The sequence below is a fragment of the Pinus tabuliformis genome, chromosome Q (assembly GCF_031772625.1).
Source record: "Pinus tabuliformis cultivar Carrire ecotype Pingquan chromosome Q, CPIR1, whole genome shotgun sequence".
Taxonomy (NCBI): Eukaryota; Viridiplantae; Streptophyta; class Pinopsida; order Pinales; family Pinaceae; genus Pinus; species Pinus tabuliformis.
Genome location: NC_142296.1, coordinates 778,618,055 through 778,640,660, shown reverse-complemented (window position 1 = coordinate 778,640,660; position 22,606 = coordinate 778,618,055). Strand labels below are relative to the sequence as shown.

General features: G+C 35.8%; 1 long non-coding RNA gene across 1 annotated transcript; it reads right to left on the bottom strand.

Moving 5' to 3' along the window:
• Positions 1-424: 424 nt before the first annotated feature.
• Positions 425-18,953, bottom strand: LOC149221794 (uncharacterized). Its single transcript, XR_016248878.1, has 2 exons — positions 18,884-18,953; positions 425-784 (listed from the first exon to the last, which is right to left on the bottom strand). It is a non-coding gene; the product is annotated as an uncharacterized LOC149221794 (long non-coding RNA).
• Between the last annotated feature and the right edge of the window lie 3,653 nt (positions 18,954-22,606).

Sequence of the window (22,606 nt, the reverse complement as noted above, 5' to 3'; positions counted from 1 at the left end):
TACATCCAAAAATAGTAATATCATCATACATAATCATTCTCCATAAAAAAGCATTGACAGGTTTCAACACATATATAAAGTAACAAGATAATGCTAATAATATCCTCATCATCTTTAATAAAATCATCTAAGATTCAAATGTGTGATTATCATATCAAAATATTTCATGAACACCATTATTCTAAGGTAGATTCACAACATCCATCAATTGATAGTAATATCATCATACATAATAATTCTCCATCAAAATAATGTTGATAATTTTCAATATATACATAAAATAACAAGATAAAAATGATAATATCATCATCATATTTAATCAAACCAACTAAAATCCAATGTAAGATTACCAAATAAAAATGTTTCATAGATATCATTATGCTAAGGTAAATTCACAACATCCATAAAAAATAGGAATCTCATCATACACAATAATTCTTCATAAAAAAATTGTAAACAATTTTCAACATATTCATAAGGTAACAAGATAATACCGATAGTATCATCATCATTATTCAAATAAACTAAAATTCAAATGTATGATTACCATATTAAGACATCCAACTAAATATAAAAAATAACGCATGTCTAGCTAGCACCACGAAAATCATAGTCAAGCTCATCCTCATGATCATTCCATGATCATCATCTTGACCATCTTGATAATATCATCCACATAATCATCACCAATTCCATCACCATCCCCATCATCATCCTCTCTAATATACGATGCAATCTAAACATAGTCTATATCATCATATTCATGGTCATTACCTATAGCATTCTGGAAAAAAAATCAATATTACATGTTAGTACTAATTCTATAGCAAAATGCATATTTTTATTACAATGCTAACAATAAAATGAGGTAGGACATAATAACATTTAATAGTACTAAAAATAAAATGAAAATATGGCTTAAGATATACTGGAGATCCGACTAAGATTACACTTGTAATTCACATTAAGTAGTAGAAGCATTTTTTAATCCATATGAAGTAGGTACCCATTTTTTCTTCATATTATATTGTGAATGTTTCTTATGATTTCCATGCAGAATTGGTAAATTAATATTTACTGGAAGCTTTATTTCAAATTACAATTGCAATTCAGATTAGAAATAGAAGAAATAAAAAAAAAAAAATGTCACATGAAAAAGTAAATTGTTTTTAATGAAAAATAAGTCGCATACAATATGAATGTCACATGAAATATTGAGTTGTTTTTAATGCATGTACTTTTCTCTATAATAAGATGGATCCTAATGTTCGTTCAAGAACAAATGCTCACAAATAATTACTTCATTTTATCCATTATCACACTTAATCCATTATACCTAGTGACAACAATGATTCCATTCAAATTGCTTTGAACTCCCTAAATATAATGTAAAAGAGAAAACTCCACGACCACGACCATGCCCGCAACCCCCTCCCTTGCCTCATCCACCATCAAATACAATGAACTTGGAGTTAAGACCACAATAACAACCCCTCCCTTGCCTTGTGTCCACCATTAGAGGCATTGAAATTGGAATTAAGAGTACTTATGTTTTCTTTGCTCTAATTAATCTCCAAGGAATCAAAACATGATCAATATATCAAGGAATCCATCAAGGAATAGATATATCATAAGAGAAGCTTAATAGGCTTTTCCAAAAGAGTGTGAAATAACACTTATCTCTGTTTTATGAAATAGCTCGAGTGAGTGGAATGAATGGTGGGAAACACTTACCAAGGAAAGGAATATTTTTGGTCCGTCCTTATTTCTATTATTATTTTTGCTTCTTAGAATGGAGGGAAGTGTTTAAAAAAATTCTAATATATATATATATATATATATATATATATATATATATATATATATATATCTATCTATATATATATATATATATATATATATATATATATATATATATATATATATATATATATTTGCTTAAGTTTCATGTATTTTTTTTAATATATATTCAGTTTAGTATATTTTTACTTTCTAAAAAAATATATTTAGTTTTTGGTTTTTTTATAACAAAAATTATATTTTCTTTTTATAAAAATGGATTTTAGACATCCATTCATTCTAAATTTGTGATTTTATGATATAAGTTTAAATTATATATAAAAAAGCAACTTAATGCCATGCGTTGTGTCGCTCAAATGGGTATTATACATCTCTTTCTTGCTAAGTTATAGAATGTGCTTGGGTTTTCTAAATGAAATAAAATTAATTCTTCTCTTTATTATATCTTCAGATGTTCAACTTGCACCTAATAAAACAATAAAGTTAAAATAGGTTTGCCCTTGTCCTTTGTAGATTTCTTTCTCCATTAATCCTTGTCTTAATAGATTAATTGTCTTATGATGGCCTTGAGTGCTCACTCCCATTAGTTGCAAGATTTTTAGTTTTATGTTAGTGACATTTCTTAGAATTGATAACATATAATTTAATTTATGAAAATGTGTCATTTGCCATATTATTGTTAAATATTAATATTAAATATGTTCGTTTTGAACATGGTTTAGCAAAAAGTTCCCAAAAGTTTTATAGATTGTAATTTAGATTGTAATGCTTCATTGCCTGATGAAATTGTTTTGGATATTTTTTTTTAAAGATTCATTGATTGATGAAATTTTTATGGATATTTTTTTAGTATATTAACTTGTATGTGATAAAGTCAAAAGTCACCTCTTTTTGAAATTTTCATTTGTTAATTTCCCTTAAGGCTATCAAGTTCACCATTCAGTCGCAGGTTAAGGAAATATAGCAGTCATGAAGTGGCATTGTCCAATAACTTAAATCTTGGAGCATTTTTTTTTAGTCACATTATACTTCCTTTCTGTGTAAATTCTCCATGAAAATAGTCTCATGGAACATGAGGGACCTCAATAGTAAAGGAAAACAAATACTCCTTAAAGAAAAATGGTACGCAAAGCACCCATCAATAATGTTGATATAAGAAATAAAAATATTAAGTGAGGTTATACCTCATATAATTAGAAAATGGGGGAGGAATTTCCAAGCAGTAGTGATTGATGATTGGATATACTTGGGTGGAATGGCTATTATTTGGAATGATCAGGACACCAAGGTTACCAATATGTTTACCTCTTTTCGCATTATCACAATATAATTTTAGTTAATTGACTTCGAGGACTACTACCATGTATCCAATGTCTATGACTCCAATATTGCAAATGGAAAACCTCTATTTCTCAATTTTATTTCGAACACAAGTAATTTATACTCCCCATCTCCATGGATTATTGGGAGTGACTTCAATATTATCAAGTGTCTCGAGGAAAAGAAAGGATGAATCACAATGTTTACCAAGAGATTTTGTAAGATATACCATCAAGGCCCTAAATTAGTATCCATTAAATTTCTCAAACAATGAGTCTCCAACCCACACATGTGGATCAATGACATGTAATACATATTTGTGTGGTGACTAACTTAATACACTGTTCTAATAACTCCACAAACTTAAGTATTTCACTCCGTCACATGATTGACCGTAGTGTGACATAAGTAAACCAACATGAAACCCTTAGGCAAGAAAAATTCCCTAGATCCTCAATTAGGTGCTTAAATGATGAAGTTAAAATGAAAGGGGAAAAGAGGACTTCATGATTTAACCATCACAAACATGTGATCAAGTGTGACTAGGAGCGTATATATTCATATGTTTTCCAAAGAGGGTGTGAATACATGAGTTACCATTCATTGGGCCTTATTTTTCTTTCTTTTGATTTTTATTATATATAGGACTTAGGGAATAAGGTTTTCATAAGTTTGAACAACTCATAGAAATAATATTTACATAAATTTTCACTTTAACCTTAGAGTTTAGACTTAGATAAATCATTATAGTATATCTTTAATGTTTTTGGCTTTCACTTTTTGATTTTCTTTCATCGCAAATGACAAAAGGGGAAATATTTTGCCACAAATCTATGAATGCTTAATAATAAATGTGTCATGCGATGAAAACAAATTAATGATGTTATTCCCTATGAAAATGATGGATATTCTTGAGAAACGCTTATGCTTGTGGATGTCTCCTCCTTGGTTGAGAGGGAGTGAGCATTGACACCATATTATCCATTTGTCATGTACTATGGCCGAGACTAACAGTCATAAGCCTACTAAAGACACTAGTAGGGAGAATGGTGGATTAGATAAACATCTGGGACCAATATTCTTTGAGAATTTGTGCTTTGACTAGGACTAACTGCCATAAGTCAAGTACATTAATCCAAGATAAGAATAGTCATGAGGATCGACATTTCCTGGTGTCAAATATTATGACAGTGGATTAGGAAATGATCATGCGAGGAAATGCCTGATGAACATCCTAGTGCGGTAAGTGCCTAAAAAGGTAGTGGTGTCAAAATTTATGCCTCCCAACATTGTGCTATGATCTAATGGAGAGATATAACTTGTTAGTGAAAGCCTTTCTATTTTGACAATGTTGGCTATGATGATGTAAATGATCGTTGATGCTTATCAATCCAGATCCCTTTTTATATGAATATTTCAACTTGAGAGTACTTTTTTGTCTCATTATGAGTATATCCCTAGTTTAGAGGGAGTGTCATCATATTCATTATCATCATCATCACCACCATCAATCTCATCATTGCATTATCGTCATAATCACCATTCATGTCATCGTCGTCATCATCATCATGATTATGGACATTGTTGTCAATTGTTCATAATTATAGGCGTCGTAAGAAATATCATCCACCCAAAAAATATTATGAGTGCTCAAAAAGGGTTGCTAGGACACATGATATATGCAAGAGAAATGACAACTTTATTTTTTAGAAATGATTGATGATCATCATCATCACTACCATTATCATCGTCATTATAATTTTCATCATCCCCATCATCATAATTAATGTAATTTCTATCATAATTGTTGTCAACTTCGTCATGAACATCGTAATCATCATTCATGCCATTATTGTTGTTGATGATGACCAAGATGAAAATAATGATAATGATGATGACTTCGAAGATGACTCTAAAGATGATGATTATGATTATGACCATGACAACATTTAAAAATTGGGAAGATTGTCCATGGTCATTAGCATCTCCGTCATCATTGTCATTATAACCCCCATCATCTTTATCATCATTTTGATTATCATAATAATCACAATTCATGTCATCGTCATCATCTTCATTATCATAATCGTCGTAATTATTGACATTGCCATCAGTTGTTCATAATTGAAATATCATCAATGCAAAAATATATGAGTGTTTGAAAATGGATGCATAAGTCAAAAAAAAAAATGGGGGAAATAATAGATGTAAAATTGGATGAAGAGTGGAAACAACATAAGTAGATGCAAAACAAGACAGAAAAATTGACACAAAAGTGGATGAAAAAGTAGATGCAATAGTTGATGCAAACTTGGACACAAAATAGGATGCAAACATGAATGAAAAAGTGGAAGAAAACATGGGTGTAATAGTAAGCATAAAACTTAGCATGAATTTTTGTGAAATAAATATGGATACAACAACGAACAAAAAAAAGACACAAATTTGGATGCAAAAAGGAGGAAAAATGGGATTAAAAAATGGATGTAAACATGGACCAAATATGGGTGCAATAGTGGACACAAAATTAGATTCAAAATTGGACGCATTAGAAGTGGATGTAAAAGTAGATGCAAAATGGGATGCAAAAAACATACAAATTATTTGATGCAAACTTGGACATAAAAGAGAATGCAAATGTGAATGCAAAATTGGAAGAAAATGTGGGTTCCAAAGATACGCACAAGATATGGCACAACAAAAGTGGATGAGAAAGTGGATGTAATAAAAAACACAAAAAAAAGAGATGCAAACTTGGATGCAAGACAATATGCAATAAGGGATGCAAACATGGGTGCAATAGCAGAAACAAATTGGATGAAAAATATGGATGCAATGGAATTAGATGCAAAATATGATACAAAATGAGACGCAAAACCCAACACAAAAGTGGATGCAAAAATAGATGCAATATTTTGATGCAAAAGTGGATGTAAAGATGGATGAAAAATTGGAGGCAAACGTGGGTACAACAGTAAGTACAAAACATGTTACAAATAGTGTCACAAAAAAAGTGGATGTAATGATAGATGCAAAAAAAGAGAGCAAATGAAGATGAAAAATAAGATGCAAAAGGGGATGCAAAAGTGGACGTAAACATGGGTGCAACAATGGATGAAAAATATGATGCAAATATAGTTGATGCAACAAAATTCAATGCAAAAGTATATGCAATATGAGACACAAAATCTGATGCAAATCTTGACGCAAAGGAGATGCAAAAAATGTTGTAAAAATGGATGCAAAAGATGATTTAAAAAATGATGCAAAAGAGGATGCAAGAGATGATGAAAAAGTTGATGCAAGTGTAGGCGCAAAAATTGGATGCAATAAATGATACAAAAGTTGGTGAAACAAAATTAGGTGCCAAACTTGATGAAAAACATGGTGCAAAGTATGGCACAAAACTTGGCATAAAACCTGGCATAAAACTTGGTGTAAAACCTGATGCAAAACCTATTACAATACTTGGTGGAAAAATCGGTGCAAACTTTGCATCAATTTTTGCACCATATTTGATAAATGGACACAAATAGCACCAAAAATGGGCTCTAGATGCAAAAAAGGAAGAAAAAAGGGACGCTAATCACAGGGTTTTGTTGTAGTGTCTTCTACAGGTGGCTGCCTGCTTACTGGTATGAGATTGCACTAGTACAAGATTGTAAACATATTTTCTTATTATTAAAAGAAGACAGAGATGATAACAGCAAGTGGTTTTTCCCCGCTTTGGGTTTCCACCTTAAATCTTAGTGTTCATGTGTGTTGCTAATGTGCGATGGTTTATTCTATTTTACTGCACTGTTTAATAAGTTATTGATGCACTGATTAAAGATCAACACATGATAAATTGACTAAATAATAAGTTCTTTGGGTATACGCTGGTTTCTCTAATCTAGCGTGTACACGCTAGTTCACTTCACAGAAGTAGCACATATAAATCTGTTTTGGGAAATGAAAAATTATTGAATTGATAATATTGATTCACCCCCCCCCCCCTCTTAGTATTATTTCCAATAATATGGTATGAACAATATGCTTCATGTTTGCATTAATAGTCTCTTCACCAGAGCCACCTATAAAAATATTCAATTGGAAAAAAAATGTTCAAATTGATCATGCAATTTCAACACCAAGTTGAAGCAATATAAAACATCTAAGTAATGAAAAGACAATGTTATGACAATTACATGAGCACATAATCTAAAGAGAGGGGACTATAAATAGACTATTGTCGATGATCCAGGTGGGTCCCTAATGGACCAAAAATAAAAGTCCGCGGATCTCACCGAAACTAGGACCAGATCAAAGAGCTCGTCACCAAGATTCCAACGACATAGGTAGTGCCTCAATTTGACTTTGTATATGGAAGTTCTCGCCAATCAAATTTGTAGTCAAACTTGGATTTGGAGCTAAATTTAGCGGACTTCCAAATAAAATTAGTAGCACCACTAAATATAGTGGTACCGCCAAATCAGGCGACACCTGCTAAAATTGGAGGACTAATGGGTGTTGTTACATGGCCCAATGGGATGGCACCAACTGGCACCCCAGGAGTAGTTGGTTGGGCCTAACCCAACCAGATTTAGTTCCATAGTTTGAAAGGTAAACAACCAATACAAATCTTCAATGGCAATTGGAAAACCACATATGAGGTCTATTTTTTATATATTGGACAAAACCAACCGTGGAATTTATAACAACCCTAGGTTAAAAACCCATGTAATAAAGTTAATAAAGGAAAAATAAGACCAAGGTCATGGGACATGTATTCCAAGTTGGATGTTGGGAAAAACATCCTAGTGTGGGTGTTTACTTGGTTTATTATGGCTAAGGAAATTGCAAAGGATTTGGAAAGGAAAAGAGGCAATTATTGGCATTTTATTTATGAAAATAATGGAAATTATGAGAAAAGGAAGGTGAAAGGTCATAGGTTGCATGTGAGGAGAAAAATGAAGGAAAATAATGGAAATTGAAGTAAATAGATGATCCCAATGCAAAATGGCATCAAGCCATGGTATTCATCCACCCATGGAATTTACCCATGGTATTGTAACTAACATCCACCCATGGTATTGTGAGTGACATCCACCCATGGTATTCATTCACCCATGGTATTTTCCCATGGTATTGTGACATCCACCCCTGGTATTCATTCATCGATGGAATTGACCCGTGGTATTGTGACATCCACCCATAGTATTCATTCACCCATGGAATTGACTTGTGTATTGTAACTGAAAAATACTATAAGTAACAAGTCACATTATATAAAAGGACAGTTTGTCCGCCACAATGTAGCTCTTACAATTATTCTTCATTTTAATAAAAAAAATCTTTGTGGTTTTGTTTGTTGGACATTCTCCTCTTTTTATTCTGGCATTTCAATTTTTCAGATCTTGGGGTGCCTCTCCCCTAAAATCCAGATCAGTGGTATCGGAGGAGGTTACGATTTTATGAGAATGAGGGTTTAATGCATATTTCATTTTCAAATTTTTGCAGCAATATTCAACAAACTTCAGGCACATGCTACGACCTCCACATAACACTTTCTTGGGCCAAGCAAGAAGATGTTTTTTCATTTTTATGTAGGATTTTTTTTTGGGAGAGGAGTTTGCAAATCAGATCTAAAACATTTGGTGGAATATTTACAAAAACAAATAACAAATTTGGATTCCTTGCAAAAAAAATACAAAATTCAAAAAAAATAAAATCGGTCTGGATGAGGGAGATATCGCTAATTTAAATTCAACTATCTTGTAGAAATTGTTTCTGACGACAACTGGTGGACGACGAATCCTATCATTTTTTGAAGTTTTTGTGAAGAATTTAAGAAAAAAGGATTGTATATTTGAGCTCCTCTTGAAAAATCACCCATTTAAAAAAAATGGGTTAAATTAGAGTTCGGATGTGGGAGATATCATTGATTTAAAATCAATTATTTTTTCAGAACCTTTGTGACGGTGAAAAATTGTAGGGCAAATATGGGATTCTAGAGCATCCAGATAAGGTTTTCCAACTCATGGGAAGATGAAAAATGATCCTTTTGCTTCTAAAAATAGGTTATAATAAATATTCTGAGTTATATTGACCGTGTTATGTCCATTTTAATTCTGGAGCAGCATTTGGAGCGGGTTCCCATTGGAGACGTGCCTCCCACCCCACTTTATTAGGCACCTGCTTCACATTCATCAGTTTCAGCATAGCAGCATTCGACTTGGGTTATTTGGAGACGTGCCCTCCAACCCCAGGCTATATAGGCACCTGCTACTTCATCAAAAACCAACATCACGGTTATGGGTCAACCGCACAAAATCCTTGTCATCGAAGTCGATTTGCTAGGCTGCACACTGTTAATATCATAGTTGGTCACAAGAATTATAGGGTATCTCTATCCTCAGATCTTCATTTGTCATGGTTATGGGTTATCCACAAACCCACACTTCATCGAAGTCCATTTTCTAGGCCGCACACTATCAGTATCACAATTGGTCACAAGCATTACAGGGTATCTCTATCCTCGGATCTTCGTTCATCATGGTTATGGGTCATCCACAAAACCACACTTCATCGAAATCCATTTGCTAGGACACACACTGTTAGTATCATAGTTGGTCACAAGAATTACATTGTATCTCTATCCTCGGATCTTCATTCATCATGGTTATGGGTTAACCACATAAAACCCTTATCTTCAATGGCTCTTCATATTCAACAAAGGCTTCGCAGGAGGGAACTTCATGCAATGGGGACGATTGCTTCTTAAGGAGGGAGGAATGATTCGAATGGAAAATGGAATCAACCCATGGTATTTGTCCACCCATGTTATTCATCCACCCATGGAATTTACCCACGGTATTGTAATCGGCATCCACCCATGGTATTTGCCCATGGTATTGTGACATCCACCCATGGTGTTCATTCACCCATGGAATTGACCCGTGGTATTGAGAAATCCACCCATGGAATTGACCCATGGTATTGTAACTGAAAAATACTATAAGTAACAAGTCACATTTTGTAAAAGGACATTTTGTTTGCCATAATGTAGCTCTTACAATTATTCTCCATTTTAATAAAAAAATTCTTTGTGGTTTTGTTTATTGGGCATTCTCCTGTTTTTATTCTGCATTTCAATTTTTTAGATCTTGGGGTGCCTCTCCCCCAAAATCCGGATCAATAGATGCCTCATTGGTAAAAATGATTTTGAGAATCAATTCACAACATTTTTGTTAGTTTAGTTTTAGAGCTCTATATCTATTCTCTCTCTCTCATACCCTTGCACACTTAGAGTATTCTTGGAGCACTCTAGCATTGGAGGAAAGAAGGAAAAGAACAAATAAGGAAAAGGAAAGCAATGATCAAGCAAGGAAGAGTGGGTTCAAGTGATTATTTGTAGGTATCGAGTTGCATGTATGATCTCCTTGTTATTGTTGACATCCATGGTGCATGCATGTGTGTTTTTGGTTCTCTTGCTATCATTGGCATGGGTTTTGCCAGGTGTGATAGTGTTTTTAATCCTTTCCTTGCCATTTCAAGATATCCATGGTGAGATGGGGTTTATCTTATTTGGTTGAGTTAGATTGTAGGATGGTTTCGAAATTGTGTGGGGTGGTCTCAGGGAGGAAACACAAGGCTTATGAATCCATAGACCGGTGAAGGTGGGATTGTGATAAATCCTGATTGTGTATGCCCTTGTTAGGCCTAAGCATGCTCGACTGGTGTATCGTTGAATATACAGTAAAGCCTAGATGGTGGAGATGGATAAAATCCTCACGGCTTAGGTGGAGAGATCCAAAGGCATCCATGCTTGTATAGACCTAGTGATCCTTGGACTGGTATATGGTGGGATTGCGAAAAATCTTGGCAGTGTATGTTTCTTGCTTAGGCCTAGAAATCCCTTGGCAGGATTGTAGTAAATACTAGTTTTATAGATGAGGGATTGGGCTTAGGAATCCCTTGGTGGATTGTGGTAAAGCCTGAGTAAGCCTTGGTTGTTTTGTTGTAAGTCCCACATTCATGCTTGGGATATGGCACGGGGGTGATTGGATGAAAGACAAATTTAGTCCAGCCTAATCTATGGTCGGGTGGTACATGGAAGTCCTTAGCTTGGTTGTATTTGCATATGTTAATAAGAGCTCTTTTCCTATTTTGTTCCATGTGTAAATATACTTGTCAATATGTGGTTTTAATGGTTGTTCTATCATTGTTATTCTGCTAGTTATTTGTTGGTTATAAGCATGGTTTGTGACAGACTTGATTATGGATATCATCATGTTTTGACTAGTAAATGAATGAAAAATGAATGCATGACCTAATAAATGATAATGCAACTATTGTGAGAGGCATCACTCCTTCTTGACGATCCGTAGATAAGTATGAAATCCCTATGCTCAAATGTATTTATATGACCTGTAGATTACATGTTCATGATGTGTTTGACGGAATGTCTCTCATGCCTAGGCCTTTTCAGGTCAGGTCCTTGTTCAAGTGTTTCAATAGAGGCCTTGTCACCATGTTATTTATCATTTCTGGAATTTTTATAAAGTTCTGGGCAAAGGCCTGAGTCTTGACCCTCAAAAAGTGGCTTAGAATCAAGGGTCACTAAGATAGAACTACCTGAAAAAGGCCACAGTTGCATGGAGGCCTTGTTATGGGAGAAATTGGAGGGTCTTAGTCACATGGAAGGGTTGTCATGGGAGCGACTAGGGATCTAGTTTAGAAAACACTAATTTTTCTTAGGGGTTGGACACCTCGAGGGGTTGGTTGGCTCCTGTAGCTCCTAGCGAAGGTTAGTTTGGTTTTGTTTTGTTGATTCCACTTCCTTAACTGTACTTGGAGAGTTGAATAATATCATAATAAATCTTTGTCACATGTTTACCTTGGTGGAATGGTTAGCTTGGGTAAATGTGGGAGGAAGGTGTTACAACATCGAACCTTAAGTCACAGTTTGCAGACCGGTTTATAGCTCGGCAAGTCCTATGATATTGGGGGGCGGAACCGTGTAGTGGAACCGTGAACATGGACCCCCCCATGACGTGGTAGGGGTGGTTCACAATGGATGTCATTCGTTGATTCTTATAATGTTATCACTATAGGATTAAGCAAGGTGTAGGGCCCTCATTTATTATGCCCAATATATTATAGTAGGTCAGGGTTCGGGGCCGTGAGAGTGTGCACCATTGGGATTTTCTGAAAAAGGGACAACCCCAACATTATGTTAGCATGGCGACATGGTTGGGCCATGGTGGCATGGCATTGGTAGATACTTCTAAGGTGCACCCCTAGTGGGGTGGGATCTCCATGTGGGCATCACGTGGATGCCATGTGGCATCTCCTTGTTGCTATGACCATAAATTAAATGGTAAAACTTTGAAGGGCCATAACTTTTGATTGATAAGTTAGATTGAAGTAAATTTTATATCGCCAAAAATGTATCGACAAGATGAATGCAATGAGACTATCAGTGTTGTGTTTGGAAAAGGTCGAAAAAAGTGAAAAAATTTAGACCCCATTTTCATGACAGGACTATGGAGGTTAGATCTACGATAATAATATATTAATTTCCTCCTTAAACCTTTAGTGTGGTCTAGGGGTGGTAAGGTGGTTAGTTACAAAGTGGTACCAGAAAAAGGTTCAAGGTTGGACTTTTGGAGACTAATGAGGCCTCATAACAATGTGATGAATGTTAAAATTTTTCCTATTGTGCGAATTAATCTTATGTTCTGATTGATGTATTTTATTTATGATGCATGCATATAGCATAGTACCAATGATTTTATGTTCCTATTGATATTAATGCACTAACTTGAGATGAATTGTTTAATCTAGCCCTACCCCAATAACTTCACAAGAGCAAGCCAAAGTGATGATTTTGTTATTTATTTATGTTGTGATCTATCTAACGACTGTGCATGAATGTCAACATATCAAATGTAGTAAAAGACAATAAATAACAAGGGAATCAACAACAAGATGGTTCAATACAATTCCAACAGGTCACAACATGGGAAAGAGGAAGACAGAATGGGGAAGAGATGGGAGGCAAACTCTCATGATTGGCTGGATACCCTAAGGAGTCTAAGGGCTTATATAATAAGCAGCAAGGCATATAATGAAAGGTTGGTGAGGGCACAATAGAGGAAAGATGAGGTAAATGCAATCATATTTCAAAGCCTCTCAAACTTACAGAGGTAGAAGCAACATGAGTTGGAAGATAGTCATAGGGATGGAATGAGTGCTTTGGAACAAGAAGAAATAAATAATGTGGCATATGGAAGTAGGTCTAGAAAAAGGCACTGGTGGGAAATTGAAGACACCGTAAGAGGGGGTACACCATTGAGTACTTCAGAGAGAAGAACTAGTACCCATGGTCAGCGCTTTCGTTCTACAACTAGGAGGCATCACCATCACCAAAGGAGGGAGAGAGACCATATTCTAGAATAATTTAATAATGCCAAACCCTCTACTTTCGATGGTGAGATGATGAAATCTGAAGATGTAGAAGCCTGGCTACTTGGAATGAAAACGTTCTTCAAATTTCATAACTATTCCAGAAACATGAAGTCAAAGGCAGTCACCTTCAGTCTGAAGGAAAAAAATAGACATATGGTGGGCATATTTTAAATTGTAAAAGGCATAAGAGATGAGGAGTTCTCTTGGAGTGAATTTTAAGGGATTTTAAGGAAACCTATTAGATAGGTACTTTGATAGTAATGCAAAGGAGTTTTATGAGATCAGAATGGGATAGATGTCAGATGAGGAATACACCACCAAGTTTCTAGAGTTGTTGAGATATGTTCCTTATCTTAAGGATGAGAAGGAAAAATTTCAATGGTTCATCAATGGGTTGCCTCTGCCATTCAAAGATCAAATTGAATTCGATGAAACATAAACATTAGAGAATTCCATTAGAAAATTTAAACACTGTTATGAGGAGTCAAAATATAAACCTGAATTCAAAGGTGATTGTATGGAAAAGGGGGACATGAAAAATAATGGAAAATGGCATAATAAGGAGGGGAGATTACAAGCCACATGTAAGAGAGAAGGTTTCGCCTTAGCCAATCTAGGCTAACCAAAACCAAAATTCAATTTAGCAAAGAAAGCCCACATAAACCGACTTGTGGGAGGTAGAGTAAAATAGATACTAAGTAACCATTGAGATGTTGGACATGCAAAGAAAACCACCACAAGAAGGATTGTCCACATCAGAGGGATGTAGGACCATGAATTTACAACACACAAGAAGCTTGTATTGTGGGGGATATAGCTCAAAATGTACCCAAAATATATGCATTCATAGAGAACAGACAAGCCGACCATCAGGCTTCCATAATTGAAATGGAAGGTAAGCTATGCAATCAAATTAATCATGTTTTAATTGACCTTGTATCAAACTACAATTATACCATTCTAGAGCTTGTGGAACATTGCCGATTGGTTAAATAAGTACACATGGAATTATGGTTTGTCCAATTGGAAAGAGTGACAAAATAGAGGGTCGACCACTGGGTGAAATCGTGCCCATTGGAGTTAAACAACATGCCAAAGATTACTATGTTTACTTTACTTCCCCTAGGTGTGTATAACACACTACTGGGCATGGACTAGTTTTCCACACATCGAACAAAAGTTGACTACTATGAAAAGGCCATTGAATTCCTTGACGAGAATAGGTAAAAGAGGATATTGCAAGGGAAATGAAAGCCCACTTCGGTATGATTAATCATAGCCATGTAGGCCAAACGAAGTCACATAAAAGGGTGTCTGCTATTTGTTGTGCAAATTTCCAACAACGCTAAAGATAACAGTAGTACTAAGAAGGATGATAGTGAGGTTTTGAAAAGACATCCTATTCTACGAAAGTTTAAATATGTATTTCCTGAAGATATTCCTGGATTGCCTCCTCATACAGAGGTAGTTTTTTCCATTCAATTGATGCAAGAAGCAACACGAGCATCCAAGGCACCATAAATGACTAGCACCCTTGAGTTGGTTGAACTAAAATTACATCTCAAAGAAATGCTTGATAAGGGATATATAAGACTGGATGGGTCTCCATAAGGAGTACTAGTCATATTTGTGAAAAAAAAAGATGCCACACTTAAGGTGTGCATTGATTACAACTAATTAAATAAGATGAGCATCAAGAATAGTATCCTCTACCATGGATTGATGATCCATTTGATCAGTTAAGGGGAGAAACATTCTTCTCCAATATCAATTTAACATTAGGTTATCATGAAGTATGTATTAAAGACAAACATATTCATGAGACATCATTTAGAACAAGATATGGGAATTACATGTTCGTGGTAGTGCCCTTCAGGCTTACTAATCCCCCTACAACTTTCATGTGCTTGTTGAATAATGCGTTGTGCCCTTACTTGGATAAATTTGTGGTGGTTTTCATGTATGATATATTGGTCTATTCAAATACCAAGGAGGAGCATGAAGAGCACTTAGCAACAATATTAAAATTGCTAAGGGAACACAAGATTAATGTGAATCTTAGTAATGTGACTTCTTCTAACCACAAATCCTCTATTTGGGACACATTGTCTCAAAGGAAGGAGTATTGATCAATCCATAGAATATCAAGGCCATCATGGAGTGGCCAACACCAAAAAGCGTGGCTAAGATTAGGTTATTCATGGGACTAGCAAGTTACTACATAAGATTTATCAAAAATTTCTCCAAATTTTCCACCCAATTACTACATTGCAAAAGAAAGGCAAGAAGTTTGAAGGGACAGATGAATGTGTGGCAAGTTTTGATTAGCTTAAGCAAGCGCTCACTAGTGTAGCAATATTAAGAATAGTAGACACTAAGAAGGATTTCATTGTTTGCATGGATACATGCAAGGAAGGACTCAATGGAGTCTAAGAAGGGAAGGTGGTCAATTATGAATCGCAAAAGCTGAATGAACATGAGAAAAATTACGTAGCCCATGATTTGAAATTGGTGGCCATCATCCACTCATTGGAACAATATTTACTCTAATGAATGATCATGAGGGTTGAAGTATTTGTTTGAACAACCCAAAGTAAATGCAAGGCAAGCTAGATGGTTGGCCACACTTAGAAAATTTGATTTCAAAATTAAGTACATAAAGGGAAAGGAAAATCGAGTTGTTAATGCACTCAATAGGAGAGTGCAAATAAACCTATAGAAGCTATAAGTTCTTATGGAACTGACCTTGAAAAAAAGATAAAAAAAATGTAGGGCAATGTGATGAAAAATATCAACAGATAAAGAAAAAGCTACAACAAGTATGTGAGGGTGAAAAGGACAAGGAATATTGCCTTGGAGGAGATGGATTGATTAGATTCAAGAATAGAATTTATGTGCCAAATAACAATTAATTGAAGATACTCATATTAAAAGAGTTTCATGCCAAGCCATATTCTGGCCATCAAATATATGAAAGGACCCTCATGACCATCAAGAAGTTTTATTATTAGCCTGACCTAAAAAGAGAGGTAACTGATTTTGTTGCTAAGTGCATAGAGTGCCAACAAGTGAAGGTTGCGTGCAAGCATCCAACTAGTTTATTGCAACCCATTCCAATTTTGATATGGAAATGGGAAGTGATTTCTATGGACTTCATTATAGGGCTGCCAAAAGCATTCAAACATCATGACACAATCATGGTTGTGGTGGAAAAATTGAGCAAGGTGGCTCACTTTGTGGCAGTCAAATCCACTAATTTAGCAAGCGAGGTGGTTCAAATATTCATAAAGGATAATGTGAGATTACATGGAATTCCCAAGAATATCATCTCAGATTAAGATGCCAAATTCACGTCAAGGTTTTCGAAAGATCTATTTGTAGGCTTGCTGAAAAAATTGGCCTTCAGTACAACTTATCATCCACAGAATAATGGGTAAACAGAAAAGACAAATAGAATCCTTGAGGAAATGGCAAGGATGTATGTAATGCACCATCCAAATAAGTGGGAAGAATATCTTCCACTTGTAAAATTTTCATATAATAATGGGTACAACTAATATTTGAAGATGAACCCATTTGAGGCACTTTGTGGGAGGAGTTGAAACACTCATATTAGTTGGTGTGATCCAGTGAATATGGTCCTAATTGGGTATAAGATGTTGAAATAAATAGAACAAGAAATGCAAACCATCGAAATGAATTTAAAGGTAGCTCATGACAGGTGGAAGAACTATACATAACAACGTAGAGTGCACAAACAGTTCCAAGTCCTGGAACATGTGTATTTGTTCATTAAGCCCAAGAAGAGTTCTCTAAAGATTGGGTCATGTGCCATGCTAGAACCATGATTTTGTGGGCCTTTTGAAGTGCTATAAAGAATATGAACAGTAGCCTATAGGTTGACCTTACACCCATCAGTAAAATTCCATAATGTTTCCATGTTTCTTTTCTTGAAAGATATGTACAAGACTCTAATCATGTGATTGATTGGTATGTGCTCGAAGTGGAAGCAGAGGGAGAGTTCCAGCCAAAGCCACTATGCATCCTATATCAGAGGAATCTTATTCTCGAGAATCGAGTAATTGAGAAAGTCAAAGTGCAACGGAGGCACTTTGGGCCTGACGAAGCGACTTGCGAAATGGCTAATTAAATGCAAGAAATATATCCTTTTTTGTTTGTTGGTTGAAGAAAATGTAAATAGATTTATAAACATTGTATAAAGTTGTGTATATAAAGCTCCATAAATAGTTGTGATTGGTTTTATGTTGTATGTGGTTATAGAACATTGATGACGATGTTCCCCCAAGGTGGAGGGTTTTATGGTAGCCCTTGGCTATTTTTCCACTCATTGTAAAACGATTTGATGTGAGTACTTTGGAAAAACTAGAACAAAATTACTCTTCTTACAAAAGCCTCCACTCTAAAATTATAATTATTTTGTTAAAAAATATATGGAGTGAGGTCTTGGGACACAATTTCGAGAGCCAAAGAGGGAACTCTTCTTGGGATCAGTAGGAATATCTAAGCTGGTTACATGGAAGCCATGAATGCTAACATGTATTCTCAAGGGACATGTTACATAAATTATTACCTGGAAATGAAGGATAGGAAAATGTGTTCCTTTTCAGCATCATGCAAGCAAACAAGGACAAAAAAAAAATGAAAATATATGGCAATGTTGTTGAGGTGTCAAGTCATGGTTGATAATACATAAGGATGTGTTGGCCATTGTCCGTAACAACAAAAATAACAAACAAAGAGACAAGTAAAAAGTGGGAAGACAAGTGACACAACCTCACTGGCCATGAAGATTCTAGTCATGCAAAAAATAACAAACAAGAGGCATGGAATTGAAGGAGGACAGGCACAAACATTGTGCTGGTATTAGGGACAAGAACGCATACTCAGACAAGAAATGGGAGCTTCAGGAAAATTAGGAAATGGAGAGGAGGATGGTAATTTCCTTAAGGAGGAGTGTAACAACCTCCTCCCACATCTACCCAAGCAACCAATCAGCAGGGGTAAACATGCGACAAGAGGTCACTATGATATGCCTCGACCTCCTAAGTCACGTTAAGGAAGTGGAACCAACAAAAACACACCATACAAACATTCAACATCAGCATTAGGACCCTCAAGAACCAATCCAACCTTTCTGCCAACCAGCCCTGTCATGCGGAAAGAGTCAATTTTGCGGACAAAACCGACCTCCCTAGAAGCTAAGGCTTTCTAGTGACAAACAAGACAATTAAACACTATCTTTCCCTAAATATGCATTTAGAATACAAGCAATCAGGTGTTTATAACATACCTTTAGTCCAACGCTTTGTAGCAGTCCAGCCTCGCCGATCCAGATGAGCTCCTCCTTCTCTTCGAAACCTGCATTCACTAACAAGCAAAAGATTACATAGCACCTGAATAACTCATAAAATAAAACATATTCATCATACAGACCAAGGAGTATATGAAACAAATCATGTATAACAATCTGTTGAGAAAAATGAGCTTAATTGTATTAAGTGGAAACAAAAGAAACCATTACAACCTGAGCCTTGGTGTTGTGCAGGTCCCTCCTAGGGTCCATCAAGAGTTCTCCTTTACTTTGATCAGCTCACCCACTTCCAAATAAAGCTAGGAAAGGATGGGAATCTCTCCTCTCAAGCTCTATAAGGGAGTCCTAATTCCAGCAGCATATACCCTTAGGAGTGTTCAGCTTTCAACCTCTCCTCCCTCTGGCCCAATGCCTGTATTTATAGTGCTTTGGAGGAAGTTAATCAGGTCCACCATCAATGGGATAAGCTCCTCTTTGAGTGGGATAGCTCCCCTCTTGATGGGATAAGTTCCTCTTTCATAGGGGTACATGAACCATCTGGAGGCGCTCAATACACGTCAAACAAACTTCTAGAACGCTCTAGAAATGACCACAAGTAACTTTTTTGAAGTGAAACTTGCGCCTTTTGACCTTTACAGGAGTACGCACCCACCCCTTTACAGACAGAGCGTACAAGTATGCAGGTATTGTGAACTTGGGGTGCGTACACGCAGGTAAGGCTAAGAGAAACTGCGTAACCAGAGTTATTTGAATTTTTAAGGACTTTCTCTCTTTCTTAGAGTTTGACATGAGGAGCAGAGGTATGAGACTTGCCAAGGAGGATAGTATGACAGTTGATGAAGCCATACTAACTGCAAATAGTCATGGTGACAAATTTTAGTGTAACAGATTGCCCCCTAAAGTGCGAAGCCTGTAGTAGATTAGGGTTTCATATTATCTAGGAAGGGTGAAGTACTTTATCATTTCAAGGATTATCTTGTGGAGAGCCCAGTCGGAACCTGCAAATATTCAACACAAAATACATATATAAGATCATATCATCGCTGAGGTAGGCATTCCCATACTCAGATCAAAAACTTTAACTAACGAACTAACTACTGCTCTGATATAGGAATGATTTCGCAGTACATCATAATCATAGACTCATGTAGACACAGTATGGACGCAACCATCTGTTTATGATTAGTCTACTGTATAATGAATACAAAACTCCTCGCAGCCTGGATGGTGGAAACTAGATCCATCGTCTTCATTTCTACTTCCCGAAATAGTACGATTCTATCCATGCGAATAAATGAGTTGATGTCGAACATGGTAGAAACCACTTGATTACCGGTCGTTGATGTAAACTGTTAACAAGTGTGAGAGAGACCACCAGTGATGTCAATGGTTCTCAAAGTGCCCAGTACAATCCATGAGATGTGAATGAATGTGTTTATGTCGAACATATCACGGAATCCTTCGATCGAAAGTCAATGATGTAAAATGTCGTCAAAGGCGAGAAACCTGCCATTGATGCATGCAGATTTCAAGGTACTGACGATTTCTAGATCATCTTTCTAGATAATGTGCTGATGTCGATAGAAAGCGATCCGTTGCAGGAAAGCCCACAACATGAAATCATAGATCAAGTTGAAGAAATGTAGCTGTAAGGACTGACTCAGGGATGGTCGAGATGGATGATGGGTATTTTGTAGATGAATGGTTTATTTGCAGTGACCTCTTGAACACATAACGACACGACAGATGGCTTGGTGACAATTGACCCAAAGTTAATACCCGGAACCGGTTGAAGATTTTCAATGTGGTTTGATCAACTGTTAGGCAAAGGATTTCCCAACCCAGGTGAATGAAAAGTGTCGTGTTCAAGAGTGGTGATAAGGCTTCTTCTGAGACAAAGGATAACAAACAGGCTCATTTTTCTCTCTTTTCCCCCACCATTTCTGGCAAGTACCTCTTTATTTTTTACAAGCTTGAGGAGGATAACATATGCTTGATTATAAGTTCATCCTTCGGATGAGTCCAACTTAGTTTAGATTCGAACCCTAAGAAGGAGTGGTCCGTTCCTGTATGTAATCGAACAGGGCCTTTACTGTGAAATTTTAACGAGTCCAGTATAGGAGAAACTCGGTGTTTTTCAATTTTAGAGAGTCTGAAAAACTTAAGAAGACTCCAAGGTTGAACTTTTTTGTAAATTTGTGTCTCCCAAGCCCGAAAAAGTATAAAATAATACTTGAGAGAACCGCTTGATCTTGCGACCAAGGAGTACTTTCATGATTAGTGTCTTTGACCTGAAAAGTAAAAAGCGATCAAGGACACGTCGTTTTATTTCCAATATCGAATTTGAAACGACAAAAATCCGGCAATCTTTTCATGTTTTTACAGTCAGAAAAGGGCTGTAAGAGGACCGTCTTTTAATTCCGTTTTAACGAGTGTAAAAGAAACGCTCGGCAATCTTTTCATATTTTAGGAGTCTGAAGAGGGCTTAAAAGAGAACTCCAAAGTTTCACTTTTTCGTAAGTTTTAACGAGTTCGAAAAAATGATAAAAATGTACTCATGGTTTTCACTTTTTCGTAAGTTTTAATGAGTTCGAAAAAATGATAAAAATGTACTCATATGGCCGACTTTCAATTTAATTTACGAGCAGGAAAAGACGGAAAGAACTCGGCATTTTCATTTGTTTTACGAGAATGAAAGATAGCAAAATAATCTCGGGATTTTCATGAGTTTAACGAGTCTTGAAAATAACTGAAATTGACTCGAGATAGGTTTCATTTTTACAAAAGCTTGAAACAGATAAAAACTATGCTTCAAAGTAGTTTCATTTTTACACAAGCTTGAAACAAACAAAAACTGTGCTTGATGCCCCCTAAGCGTAACTGCTAGAGTGCATGCCCCCCAGCTTCATTTCATTCAACCAGTTGGATGAAATGAAGGTTCAGTTACGAGATCATTTGAAAGACTCGACCTAAAACTATAAGAAAATTATGCAAAAACTGAAATAACTAACCTAAACATACAACCTAACATCTATGAGGTTGAGTCAAACTCTCGACTCAATTAGAGGAGGATTTGTTTCATTTTTTAACGAGCTTGACACAGGAAAAGAACTATGCTCGGATCTGGTTTCATGTTTACGCAAGCTTGAAACGAAAAACTATGCTTGTTATAAGTTCTCATGCCCCCAGCATAATTACGCAAAACGAGGTACATGCCCCCCAAGCTTCATTGCATTCAATGAGGTGGATGGAATGAAGCTTTACTTTCAAGATCTTGGAAAGACTTGTGGGAGATGTTTCATTTTTTAGTGAGGTTGACACAGGAAAAGAACTATCCTCAAAACCCTTGTTTCATTTTTTAAACGAGCTTGACACAAGATAAGGAACTATGCTCGTAACTACTCTCTACAATCTACCTAACAAAAAAAAAAACTTTACTCTAAAAACCTTGATTCATTTTTTAACGAGCTTGACACAAAACTATGCTCATAAATCCTTGATTCATTTTTTAATGAGCTTGACACAAGACAAGGAACTATGCTCATGACTACTCTCTACAATCTACCTACTTAACCTACCCTTGTTTCATTTTTTAATGAGCTTGACACAAGACAAGGAACTATGCTCAAAAAGTTCGCATGCCCCCAGTATAATGATGCAAAGCGAGGTAAATGCCCCCCAGGCTTCATTGCATTCAACCAG